Source organism: Schistocerca piceifrons, chromosome 11 (assembly GCF_021461385.2).
Source record: "Schistocerca piceifrons isolate TAMUIC-IGC-003096 chromosome 11, iqSchPice1.1, whole genome shotgun sequence".
NCBI lineage: Eukaryota > Metazoa > Arthropoda > Insecta > Orthoptera > Acrididae > Schistocerca > Schistocerca piceifrons.
The window spans coordinates 20,149,197-20,162,381 of record NC_060148.1 but is presented as its reverse complement, the minus strand read 5'-3'; positions in this window follow the sequence as shown (position 1 = coordinate 20,162,381).

Here is a 13,185-nt window from a genome sequence, read left to right as displayed (position 1 = left end):
GAGAAGTGCAAGCTAAGCAAGGAGCCAATGCAGTAGAGTACTCTCTGTGAAACCGAATTGGAATCCCATCAGGACCTGGCGATTTATTTATTTTCGACCCATTCAGCTGCTTCACAACCCCAGGGATGTCTATCACTATGTCCTCCATACGGGAATCTGTACGAGACTCAAACGGCGGTATGTTTGTACGATCCTCCTACGTGAAAGATTTCTCAAATGCTAAATTTAAAATTTCAGCTTTCGTTTTGCTGTCTTCCGTTGCCAGGCCAGACTGATCAGTGAGTGACTGGATGGAAGTCTTTTACCCGCTTACCGATTTTACGTACGACCGGAATTTCCTTGGGTTTTCAGCAAGTTCTTTTGCTAAGGCATGACGGTGGTAGTGGTTGTATGCTTCGCGCATCGGTCTTTTTACAGCAGCACGAATCTCTACTAACTTTTGCCTGTCCTCATTCTCCTGATCTTTCTTGTACCGCGAGTGCAACTGTCTTTGCTTCGTGAGCATTCTCCGAATTGCGCTGTTAAACCACGGTGGGTCTTTTCCGTCCGAAACCCACATTTTCGGCACATACTTCTCCAATGCGTGATTTACAATGTGTTTAAAATTTGCCCATAATTCTTCCACGTCGATCGTACCGGAAGTAAATGAAGTCGATTCATTTACTAAGTGGTATGCCCTCCATATCCGCACCCGGTGACACCTATGGGCTAGGGATGACACGGCGGCCGGTCGGTACCATTGGGCTTTCATGGCGTGTTCGGAAGTAGTTTAGTTTTTTGTGTTCGCACCTTAAAGGCGCCATCAGCCGTTGGCAGAACAGGTTTCATAGCGTCCACGATATAATCAAACGTTGTAGGAAACATTCGAGCATATTCCTTGAATAGCAGAAGTTAACGTTTCAATTCTTCATGAAATGGTGAGATTCTCCACGAATATACCTTTTCCGAATATATAATATTAGTTTCACTACTTTGTTGTAGAGAATATTTCTTCAGTGTTTGATATTTGAGATACGAGTTTTCCATTAAAAATGTCTTCCTGCTGTCCATAATGAATGCAGTGTACTGAAAGGGCAGGTGTTCTGACACCAGAATGACGCGTCTGCTTCCACAACTATTCACAACTGAGCTGCAGCATCTTCCTCCATTCTGTGAGATATACCTTTCGCTACAGCTTTAAAAACGATATCGATGTGTCAGCTACATTTTGTACGCAGGAACGTATCACCTAAAAGTAACCAAACGTAAAGTAGCCAGCGACCACATTTTTCACTGTAAACGCTCTAAATTTGATGTGATAGCTTCCTTAGAAATTATCACAATGACTATGACAGATATCGAAAAAATTGACACTTCATCATCAAGCTGCGATATGATACTGTAAAGCCCGGTCCACACGCAACGATCTGTCTGCGCAGACATTGGCGCAGATGTCTGTACATGGAATAGATCGCTGCAAATGTGGTGTGTTCACACTACACAAACCCCAATCTACTACTCGCCCACGAGTTGTCGGTGTAGAAAAGAAATATCAGTGGCAAGCGACTACACTCCCCGTAAACGTCAAAAATTTAATTCAGTTATATTGAAATTTAGAAACGGAGGAAGTTCTGTTGTGGTCTGTGTTCGCAACTTGTGTTGCGGTCAAAATGGTGTAGACAGTGGCTGCTAAAGCGAAAGCAGTTTTCTCACGTAAGTTTACTGCGAGAGTTGCAGGGCGAACCTAACAACTGGCGAAATTATTTGCGGATGGATGTCGAAACTTATAATTATCTCTTAAAGCTTGTAACCCCTCGTATTATGAGAAAAAATACTTGTATGAGAAGGGCAATTTCTCCTCATAAACGGCTGGCGGTAACATTAAGATTCCTAGCAACGGGAAGGAACTACGAGGATTTGGAATTTCCAATATCGAAACAAGCGTTAGGTGAAATAATAAGCAACACATGTGGAGCTATTTACGCTGTCCTGAAGGATGAGTTCATGAACGCAAGTCAAGTAAATTCGTTGCGAACTGTTTACCGAAAAGAGTTATCCAAAGTTCAGAAAATGGTTCAAATGGCTCTGAGCACTATGGGACTTAACATCTAAGGTCATCAGTCCCTAGAACTTAGAACTACTTAAACCTAACTAACCTAAGGACATCACACAACACCCAGTCATCACGAGGCAGAGAAAATCCCTGACCCCGCCGGGAATCGAACCCGGGAACGCGGGCGCGGGAAGCGAGATCGCTAACGCACGACCACGAGCTGCGGACCCAAAGTTCAGAAACCTAGATGATCTGGTGTAGGAGTCGATAAAGTATAGCAGCCAACGTTATGGTATTTTGATCTGCTTGGCTTTCTTAGTGATCAGGAAACGCCAAGACCATGCAGGAGTACAATTGAAGATGAAATTGGAGTGTCTATGTGCGAGGAAATGGAACAAGAGGTAATGTAAAACAATATATTTCACATACGTTTATCAAAAGTTTATTCAAAAGAATATATCTGTCTGCAAACATAATAGAAAATTAACTGCTGTTATAAAAAGAAACATGAATATACTTGTTTACAAAACAAAGTTTATTACGATACAAATCCATCCTGCCATGGAACAGCTCCAGTAGTACTGAAATAACGTTTATATTTATTTCTAACAGTTTTTGCGCTTTCAAAAATTTGTCCAGTCATTCCACGTTGCAGGGCGTGCGTAATTTCTTCGTCACATCTTTCGCCCAGTTCAAGAGAACATTCGTTGATATTTTCGCGATTTTTTTTTATTACTGTTTCTTTGTTCGCCGAGGCGTCAACTCCCCGCAATTTTTCAATTAGAGGATTGTATGCTGCTGTCCTTTCGTCTCGGTCACTATATTCTTTATTTTTCATCTTCCCCAGACATGTGTGGTTTCTATATATATTTCAATGAATTCACTTACAAACTCTCGAGAGCACTGACGAGTTATCAGCCGTTATAATGCCCTGTGCGCACAAATACAAACACTAGACTGCGCAAACAGTTGTTTCGCGCCAGATTTGCGGCGATCTCCTGTCCAACTTGTCTGCGCAGGTGTGGTTTGAACCCACAGATTTGAGAGGTTTCGCTCAAACCTCCAACTCCAACTTCCAGGTTTGCACACGCCTCAGGTTGGTGCAAATCTTCTGTCCACACGCAACCATCTGTTTGGGCAGATGTGAAGTGCGCAGACAGATCGTTGCGTGTGGAAGGGCCTTTTTAAGATACGGATTATAATCGAATGAGAAGTATTATATAGTGAAGAAAACTTCCAAAACGGAAAGAAGCGATTTTTAATTTTTTTAAGTAAAAGGAGAATCTCTGCCGAAAAAACTACCTATACCAGTTGAAGTAGCTTTGGCTCATTAACAGACAGTATTTTGTACTGCAAGAAAATCGGAAAACACGTTTTTCGCATGAACGATTATCATCTGCCACGCAGCTGACAGCTCGCGTAGGACAGAACGACCGAATCCAACACAGACTCAAGGGAAGGCCTCGGCGCTTGTTGGTGACGTCACGTCAGCTAAGCACGGCGAACGCCACGTCTGTTGCAGGCAGAAACGCCTGCGCGTGCTTATCACTATAAATCTCTTATTTTTGGACGAAATGTTTGGTATTGTTTTGGATTCTGCAGTTTTATTTAGATGAAAGATTTTCTTACTGTCGTAAAGCTACAAATGAAGATCATAGTTCTGTACTACTAAATCCTGTCGAAAGAAACGTAGATCAATATGAGAAGACGCTTTGCCCCATTGCAAGCTTCGGAAATTTTACATTCAAGAAACTATATTTACTTGATCCATTTTGCTATCGTAACTTACCCCAACCCCTTTACAATGAACTCGTTTCTTTTATTTATTTATTTCTTTTCGTCTGACATCGTCACTGGAAATGTGAACTAATTTACATGTGTAAATGTCCAACTGTTGCCAGTCATTAGATTAAAGTCGTTTTCAACGAAACGAATTCTAAACAGGAAACAAAATAGCTTCATACATCGAAAATACCGCTGAGCTTAAACTGTTTTAAACATGCACATTAGAAAAGATAAATATTCCCCTCTTTATAAGATAAAAAAAATGAAAAAACACGTATCTCTCTTTTGCCTCTTCTTCTGTCCCCCACCCCCTCCCCCAAGGTGTACGATCGTAAGATATTTCATTAACATTCAGTGCTCCTCACCCCATAGGCAACCAAGATACCTAAAGAAGAGCACCAATATGTTCACAGTTTCTTGTAAAAGCAACCCAGTACAAACGTAACTTCCTCAGATTTACAAATAAGGTAAAGAAGCACGAATTCTGTTGCTGCTGGACCATGAAGTTGTTTTTGTATGTCAATCCTTAAAACAGGTGGAAATTCAAGTTCAGGAGTACACTATTTGTTAAGAAGTGTAATGAATTGCACAAGTAATTGATTGCAGAACAATGTGTGTTGGTCAACTACCGCCAATAGTTTCACATTTTCCTGTGTCAGAGAGGGAGACACCACCATTATGAGTATGCCTGCAACAGACGTGGCGTTCGCCGTGCCTAGCTGACGTGACGTCACGGAGGTCACGTAGGACGTGGTGTAAAGACCGGTTTACGGACGTAAGCGGGCTACCGCGCAGTGCAGATAACCTCATGTCGGCAGTTCAGGGTCAGTAGGTGACGTCACGCGGCGGGGCTGGTGCAGACCGGCTGCTGGTGGCTATAGCGGCTCTTCTTCTTGATCATTTGGTTTGATTTGTACTTGGCCTCGGCTAGAACTCGGCGACAGTCGGTAGAGTGTTGAGATCGTTATCAAGTTACGAAGACGACGTTACACTAAATAACAGTGCTGAACCGAAATGTCGACGTGCGTGAGATATTTACTTCACCGAGAATCGTAATCAATCGTTCGTAATCGATGTTTAACTGATTAATGATGAAATATTAATGATAAAACCAATACTATCACACCCACAACAAATTCCCTACAAGCTGGTCGTAATTTCAAGTATGTAAGAAATAGTAACAGTGGGCTTGTTGCTTGAGTCAAAGGTTCTACACAAGCGCCGAGCGCTACAGTCAAATATTATCGCTGCGCGTAATTATTACTCGGGAGTTTCATGTCAATAATTTGGTAGAATTTTAAATCACAGATGGACGACTTGGCACGCGAGGGTGTTTTATTGCACAATATCAGTCACTTTCTAACCGAGCCTTGAGAAGAAAAGTTTCCCAGGTGTTGGCGGGATTTTAATTATACGCTTCGGACCTATCACTGAAGTTCCATAAACCACTGGCTGTTATGAATGAAAATTGTCTATCAGTGTTCGTTGCCTAAATCACTGTCTAAGTACTGTTTAGTTCAATTATCTAGTTAAAAGTTCACTTTATTCTAGTAGGTAAATGTCCTCCGTTCGAATTCTACTGCCTTGATATTGGAAGTCAGAAGATCGTATTACTGCATCTTAATAGATCGCAATTATTCAATGTCAAAAACAATCTAAGGGCGCCTACATGTACGAACATTCAAATATATGACCTGCTTGGGCTAACTCTCGTAACGTAGTGACAATGCATTGAATTATACTTACAAGCGAACCTCCCCATCGCGCCCTCCTCAGATTTAGTTATAAGTTGGCACAGTGGATAGACCTTGAAAAACTGAACACAGATCAATAGAGAAAACAGGAAGAAGTTGCGTGGAACTATGAAAAAAATTGGTAAAATATACAAACTGAGTAGTCCATGAGAAGATAGGCAACATCAGGGACAATGGGAGGGAAGCTGCTCCGTGGTTCCGTGGTTAGCGAGAGCAGCTACGGTACGAGGGGTCCTGGGTTCAAATCTTTCTTCGCGTGAAAATTTTAATTTTTTATTTTCAGTTTAAGTGACAAACTCTTACGTTTTCATCACTATTTTGGGAGTGATTATCACATCTACAAGAAAACCTAAATCGGGCAAGGTAGAAGAATCTTTTTACCCATTCGCTAAGTGTACAAGTTAGGTGGGTCGACAACATATTCCTGTCATGTGGCGCACATGCCGTCACCAGTGTCGTATAGAATATATCAGATGTGTTTTCCTGTGGAGGAATCGGTTGACCTATGACCTTGCGATCAAATGTTTTCGGTCCCCATTGGAGAGGCACGTCCTATCGTCTACTAATCGCACGGTTTTGCGGTGCGGTCGCAAAACACAGACACTAAACTTATTGCAGTGAACAGAAACGTCAATGAACGAACGGACAGATCATAACTTTGCGAAAATAAAGAAAGTAAAATTTTCAGTCGAGGGAAGACTTGAACCAAGGACCTCTGGTTCTGCAGCTGCTCACGCTAACCACGTGACCACGGCGCTGCTGAGCTCGCGCTCTCCTTGACGTTGCCTATCTTGCGCATGGATTACTCAGTTTGTATATTTTATTAATTTTTTTCACGGTTCCACATGACTTCTTCCTGTTTTCTCGATTGATCTGTGTTCAGTTTTTCAAGGCCTATCCACTGTGCCAACTTATAACTAAATCTGAGGGGGGTGCGATGGGGAGGTTCCCTTGTTAGTCATTACTCACGATTCCCAAAAAGTACTCACACGGAGTATTATTCTTTGGGGTCGTTGTTTCTACTTTGCCAATGTTAATTTATGATAATTTTGCGATTTATTATGATTTTGATTTTAATTTTACGGAAATTTAATCTTTCTTTCGTAGATTGCTAAATTGTCAAGTGTTAGATTCCTGATTTAATTACTTGTTATTGTCCTAATAAGAGTGATAAATGGAACTTCATTCGCTTATTCACTTTTCTGGGAATTTGGGACTTGCGGAGGGGGGGGGGGGAGGAAGCTTTGGGGTATTGGGAGCTAATTTTTGATTTTTATTTCTCGTCCGAGGAAGTGGCATTACATAGCGCAAGGGGGGGGGGGGGGGGGGGGAACAGGGTTGGACGTGCGCAGCGGTAAGGCTTACGTGGCTGCGCAGTGTAGAATGGCTTTGGTGAACCAAGTACCTTGCTCCACATTCCGCAAAGTCGTCTGGAGGTGCATGTGGTTACTTGTATTGCATTGTATGTTAACCGGGGGCCTAGAAACGACGGAGAGGCTCCGTCCCCACCGCAGCCGCAGCCGCAGTGGTCCGCAACCCCACGACGACTACCGCAGTCCACTTCACCCCTCCGCCGCCCCACACCGAACCACCCTCTCAGGGTTATAGGTAATTACTTATAGTCTGTCTGTAAACTGAAGAGCGAGCAGCGCTTTTGGTGGGGGAAGTGGCCTTTCCCGGAAGAACGACGTGCCCTTAGCGCTAGGATTTCACCCGGAACAAGTCCCGCCCATTCACCCCCGTCCGTGCCTATCCATAGTGTAAGGCCCTCCCCTAAACAGCCGTCAGTTTCGCAGACTGCAAGAAGCTACATCAAAGTTTTTACTGTCACAGTCCAACACATGTAAGACCGGGATGATATTCAGTAATGATAAGAAATTTAAGTTTTTCTGGATAGTAATATAATACGAATGTACGTTATTAAAGAAATAAAAATATTTATTATGAATTGAAAGCATCGCCAGCAATAGAAAACAAAAAATAACGTGATATTATTTAAAGACAATAAGGACAAATTTTCATTAACTAATTCACTTATTATAATACGTTTATTTGAGGGAAACAGCAGAGTAAACGTACAACGCGAAAACAATGGTCTTCAATCTGTCATGCCGGTAGTAAAGCCACGGATGCAGCCGAATAACTCTATAGTCTAAAATCAAAGTTATATAGAAATAAGTCAAAGTCGTTTTGTTTATGTAGGCCCTCATAGTAGCTGACGAAAATTAAAGAATAAAAGAATGCCATAAAGTAGAAATGCCTAATGAAAGCAGTAAGATATTTGCTTGTATGAAATATTTCGTTAGTATTTGCATGGATAATGGCTGATTTAAATTTGTAAATTCTTCCAGTTCCATACCGGCGCGTTACAAACGAGGTTATAAAGAATTGTGGCTGTTTCTGTGTGATTAGTGTCCTATATGCTGTTGCAAACGTCACAGGAAAATAATCTCTCGTTATTCTTTGTCCTGTTTGTTTCTAACCAAAAGATTTATTCAGTGAATAACATGCAAAAACAGCTTGGATCGATCTAGCAAGAACGAAGTAGTTTTGATGCCATCTGGAAGTATAGTGAACATTGGTGCTTGTTTCACAAATACTGTCTGAGTTCTGAAACTTAAGTGTCAAGTATACTGTGGTTCCTCTTTCTCCAAGCAAATTATTCTTTGAGGGTAGGTTTTTTCCTGTTTTAGCTTCGGGTGCTTTTTCTCACGTAGAAGTATGTTTCTTCATAGGCTATTCATCTGAATACTGAGTTCTCGTATTCAGTGCTAAATTGTTTTCTCTTATGTTTGCTGTGGCACAGCTGAGACCAATTGTGCACGTTTTTTGCAACGTTTCTTCTAACTCTCTGGCACAATTTAAGACCTAGCAAGATGTTAATTTAACATTCACTCCGAGTGCAGCCGAACGCGGAAAACCACGTGGGTCAACTGAAACGATGCCCAGGCGCCGAACAAAGAGCGGCAAAAACCGGAGGTCAGTGGGCTGGACTTGTTCCGGGTGAAATCCTAGCGCCAACGATTCCTCGCTTAAAGGACAGCAGGCGAGAGCGAGGTGGGAGGCGGGGGCGAGCTAGTGGCCAGTTTCAACAGGCTGGCGGTCACGTGACGTCACACGGGTTTGTTTACACCGTTCCAGGGCACGGCTGTAGGACAATACTTCATCCACATTAGCGTTCATTAAAATCAAACGCAAATTAGTTCGACAAAGTACGGTACGGCAAATGAAAGAGGAGTTGAGACGAATCAGCCGAGAGGCTGATACGATTTAGACGAATTACACATCGAAAGATACTAAATAAACGAATCTGCAACATGTGCAAGTTACCGAATAATTTATAACTTTTGAACCAGCGCAGATAAAGAGGTCTCGTCGAAACGCAACGACTGACGTACTTGTCCAATTTGCAGCATTAGTATTTCACTGGTAAAACACCAATTTTATCAATTTGTTGCTAATAATTAAATAAAGCAGATAAGAGAAGACAGATACAGGAACAGTAAGGCTGTTGTCGTTGTGGTCTTCAGTCCAGAGACTGGTTTGATGCAGCTCTCCATGCTACTCTGTCCTGTGCAAGCTACTTCATCTCCCAGTACCTACTGCAGCCTACATCCTTCTGAATCTGCTTAGTGTATTCATCTCTTGGTCTCCCTCTACGATTTTTACCCTCCACACTGCCCTCTAATACTAAAGTGGTGATCCCTCGATGTCTCAGAACATGTCCTACAAACTGATCCCTTCTTCTGGTCAAGTTGTGCCACAAACTCCTCTTCTCCCCAATTCTGTTCAATACCTCCTCATTAGTTAAGAGGTCTACCCATCTCATCTTCAGCATTCTTCTGTAGCACCACATTTCGAAAGCTTCTATTCTCTTCTTGTCCAAACTATTTATCGTCCACGTTTCACTTCCATACATGGCTACACACCACACAAATACTTTCAGAAACGACTTCCTGACACTTAAATCTATACTCGATGTTAACAAATTCCTCTTCTTCAGAAACGTTTTCCTTGCCATTGCCAGTCTACATTTTATATCCTCTCTACTTCTACCATCATCAGTTATTTTGCTCCCCAAATAGCAAAACTCCTTGACTACTTTAAGTGTCTCATTTCCTAATCTAATTCCCTCAGCATCACCCGACTTAATTCGACTGCATTCCATTATCCTCGTTTTGCTTCCTCCAGAGCAGGCGCGGCTCGTAATTAAAGGTTCTGAGGCGGAGCCGCCCCAAAATATACGTTAAAGTAAATTTCCCAAGAACGTATTACGTAATTTAAATTATCAGGACGAATTTCGGATATTTCCCATTCCGATTAAAATAACGACGGTCAACGTTTTTGGCACTGTTTGTATCGATAGATGTTTTCCGAACGGTTAGTAGTGTTTAGGCTGCGCCTTGGAACGTCCGTAAGCTACATGTAGTAGCGGTTTGGGGGCGTGGCTTCTGCATAGTACCGCTCTTTATGGGCGACCCGAAGCCTCAGAGCTTGCAGCCTAAGGGTGTCATACGAACCACCACACGTTTTTCACGTTCCACTATCTATGTAATAAAGGAATGTAGAGTGGCCGAAACTTCGCTATCTAATCTCTGTCTCTGCACATCTCTACTACGCTTCGATGCGTCATTAATCGACGTTTAGTATTATTGTTTTGATAATGTTTTACATAGTTGTTTTGTTTTTGCCATTGGCTACTTTATCCACATTTAGAATAAGTTTGCAAATATCCCGCCAGAGTGCACTAGACTACAGTAACATACCAGTACTGCCATCTAGCGAGAGTTTCATAAGTGATTAGAGGACAAAGCGCGCGAAATTTGTCCCATTACTTTACTTTCCTTGCTTGCTGATGCTGAGTGCTTTTGTTGATATCGTGTGATATTAGCAAGTTTCTTTTTTGGAGTGTATTTTGCAAGATTTTAGTGAGCTTTACTTGCACAAGACCTGTGACGTCACCAAAACATGACAGTATTGTCATGCGAACTCGTAAACTTCGAGCTTTGGAGGTAAACCACAATAAACGCCTTAAGTTTAGAACTGAAAACACCTAAAATATTAAGCAGCCGCAAAGTTAACATTCGTCGCATTAAAGGTCTCTCCGAAACGCGTCTCTTCATATGATTTGCTGCAAAGTGTCAGAAAATGTAATGATGACGTATAAAGACACTAACCAAAGATTTTAACTCGAAGTTAGCATCTAATGATATTTAATACCTGATTATAGAAGATACAGTACGTAAAATTATGGGTAGAGAGTGATATGCCCACCCTCTCCCCCTGAATCCTTACTTGTTTATGTCAGACCAATCTGCAGCGTAACCCGAGGTCTATGTTGGCTCCGATAGATAAATACCGCAGCCTTCCCCAGTATAGAAGCCACGAGCCGCGCCTGCTCCAGCGGGTGAGTGGGCGGGACTTGTTCCGAGTGAAATCCTAGCGCTACTGATTCCTGGAAGAACGCTGCCACTGGCCTACAGGGGCACCCAAAATCTGTTGCACGTTACCTGTCTAGCGGTGCAGATCGTCGTGCAGTGATATACGTCGTTTCTGTTCGTGGGATCTTAGTTACCAGTGTCAGTTAACTCTGTATACTTACTGATATACTTCGATATCCGGAAGTGACGGATAATCGTCTAGCATTGCAAGAAAATGTGCAGAATACGAAGAAGACGAGGTATTTGCGGAGTAACGAGCGTTCATTCGTCTCTAATGTTAGTACAGCGTATGTTATAGAAGCGACGCAAAAAGAACTGTTGGCTAATGGTTCAAATGGTTCAAATGGCTCTGAGCACTATGGGACTCAACTGCTGAGGTCATTAGTCCCCTAGAACTTAGAACTAGTTAAACCTAACTAACCTAAGGACATCACAAACATCCATGCCCGAGGCAGGATTCGAACCTGCGACCGTAGCGGTCTTGCGGTTCCAGACTGCAGCGCCTTTAACCGCACGGCCACTTCGGCCGGCCCTGTTGGCTAATATTACACTCCCAACCAAGCGGTTGCAATGTATGCAAACGTCAGCCTCGCCCAATAGGACGCATAAAGAAGGAACGCAGAAATAAGCCGCATGGTTTTTTCTGGAATCGCCACGAAGGAAAACTAATAATTTTGTGAGGAAACCCATCGTTATAGACAGTTTCAAAATCACGTAAAGCCTTTGATGCTGATGAAACACTAAATCTCTGTCTCGGTCACTAAAGACATATTGCTTAAAACATGTCCGCAATAGCTATTCTAAACACTGCTGAAATTTTCTTCGAAACACGTACCCCGATTCTGGACTTCTAAGTTTAACATACGAGGTGCGCTTACATATTAACTTTTATTTTTTGGTAAGAACTTTGTTAGTCTACAGCAATGTTGTTGTTGTTGTTGTGGTCTTCAGTCCTGAGAATGGTTTGATGCAGCTCTCCATGCTACTCTATCCTGTGCAAGCTTCTTCATCTCCCAGTACCCACTGTAACCTACATCCTTCTGAATCTGCTTAGTGTATTCATCTCTTGGTCTCCCTCTACGATTTTTACCCTCCACGCTGCCCTCCAATGCTAAATTTGTAATCCCTTGATGCCTCAAAACATGTCCTACCAACTGATCCCTTCTTCTAGTCAAGTTGTGCCACAAACTTCTCTTCTCCCCAATCCTATTCAATACCTCCTCATTAGTTACGTGATCTACCCACCTTATCTTCAGCATTCTTCTGTAGCACCACATTTCGAAAGCTTCTATTCTCTTCTTGTCCAAACTAGTTATCGTCCAGGTGTCACTTCCATACATGGCTACACTTCATACAAATACTTTCAGAAACGACTTCCTGACAAATCTATACTCGACGTTAACAAATTTCTCTTCTTCAGAAACGATTTCCTTGCCATTGCCAGTCTACATTTTATATCCTCCCTACTTCGACCATCATCAGTTATTTTACTCCCTAAATAGCAAAACTCCTTTACTGCTTTAAGTGTCTCATTTCCTAATCTAATTCCCGCAGCATCACCCGATTTAATTTGACTACATTCCATTATCCTCGTTTTGCTTTTGTTGATGTTCATCTTATATCCTCCTTTCAAGACACTGTCCATTCCGTTCAACTGCTCTTCCAAGTCCTTTGATGTCTCTGACAGAATTACAATGTCATCGGCGAACCTCAATGTTTTTACTTCTTCTCCGTGAATTTTAATACCTACTCCGAATTTTTGTTTTGTTTCCTTTACTGCTTGCTCAATATACAGATTGAATAACATCGGGGAGAGGCTACAACCCTGTCTCACTCCTTTCCCAACCACTGCTTCCCTTTCATGCCCCTCGACTCTTATAACTGCCATCTGGTTTCTGTACAAATTGTAAATAGCCTTTCGCTCCCTGTATTTTACCCCTGCCACCTTCAGAATTTGAAAGAGAATATTCCAGTTAACATTGTCAAAAGCTTTCTCTAAGTCTGCAAATCCTAGAAACGTAGGTTTGCCTTTTCTTAATCTTTCTTCTAAGATAAGTCGTAAGGTTAGTATTGCCTCACGTGTTCCAACCTTTCTACGGAATCCAAACTGATCTTCCCCGAGGTCCGCTTCTACCAGTTTTTCCATTCGTCTGTAAAGAATTCGCGCTAGTAC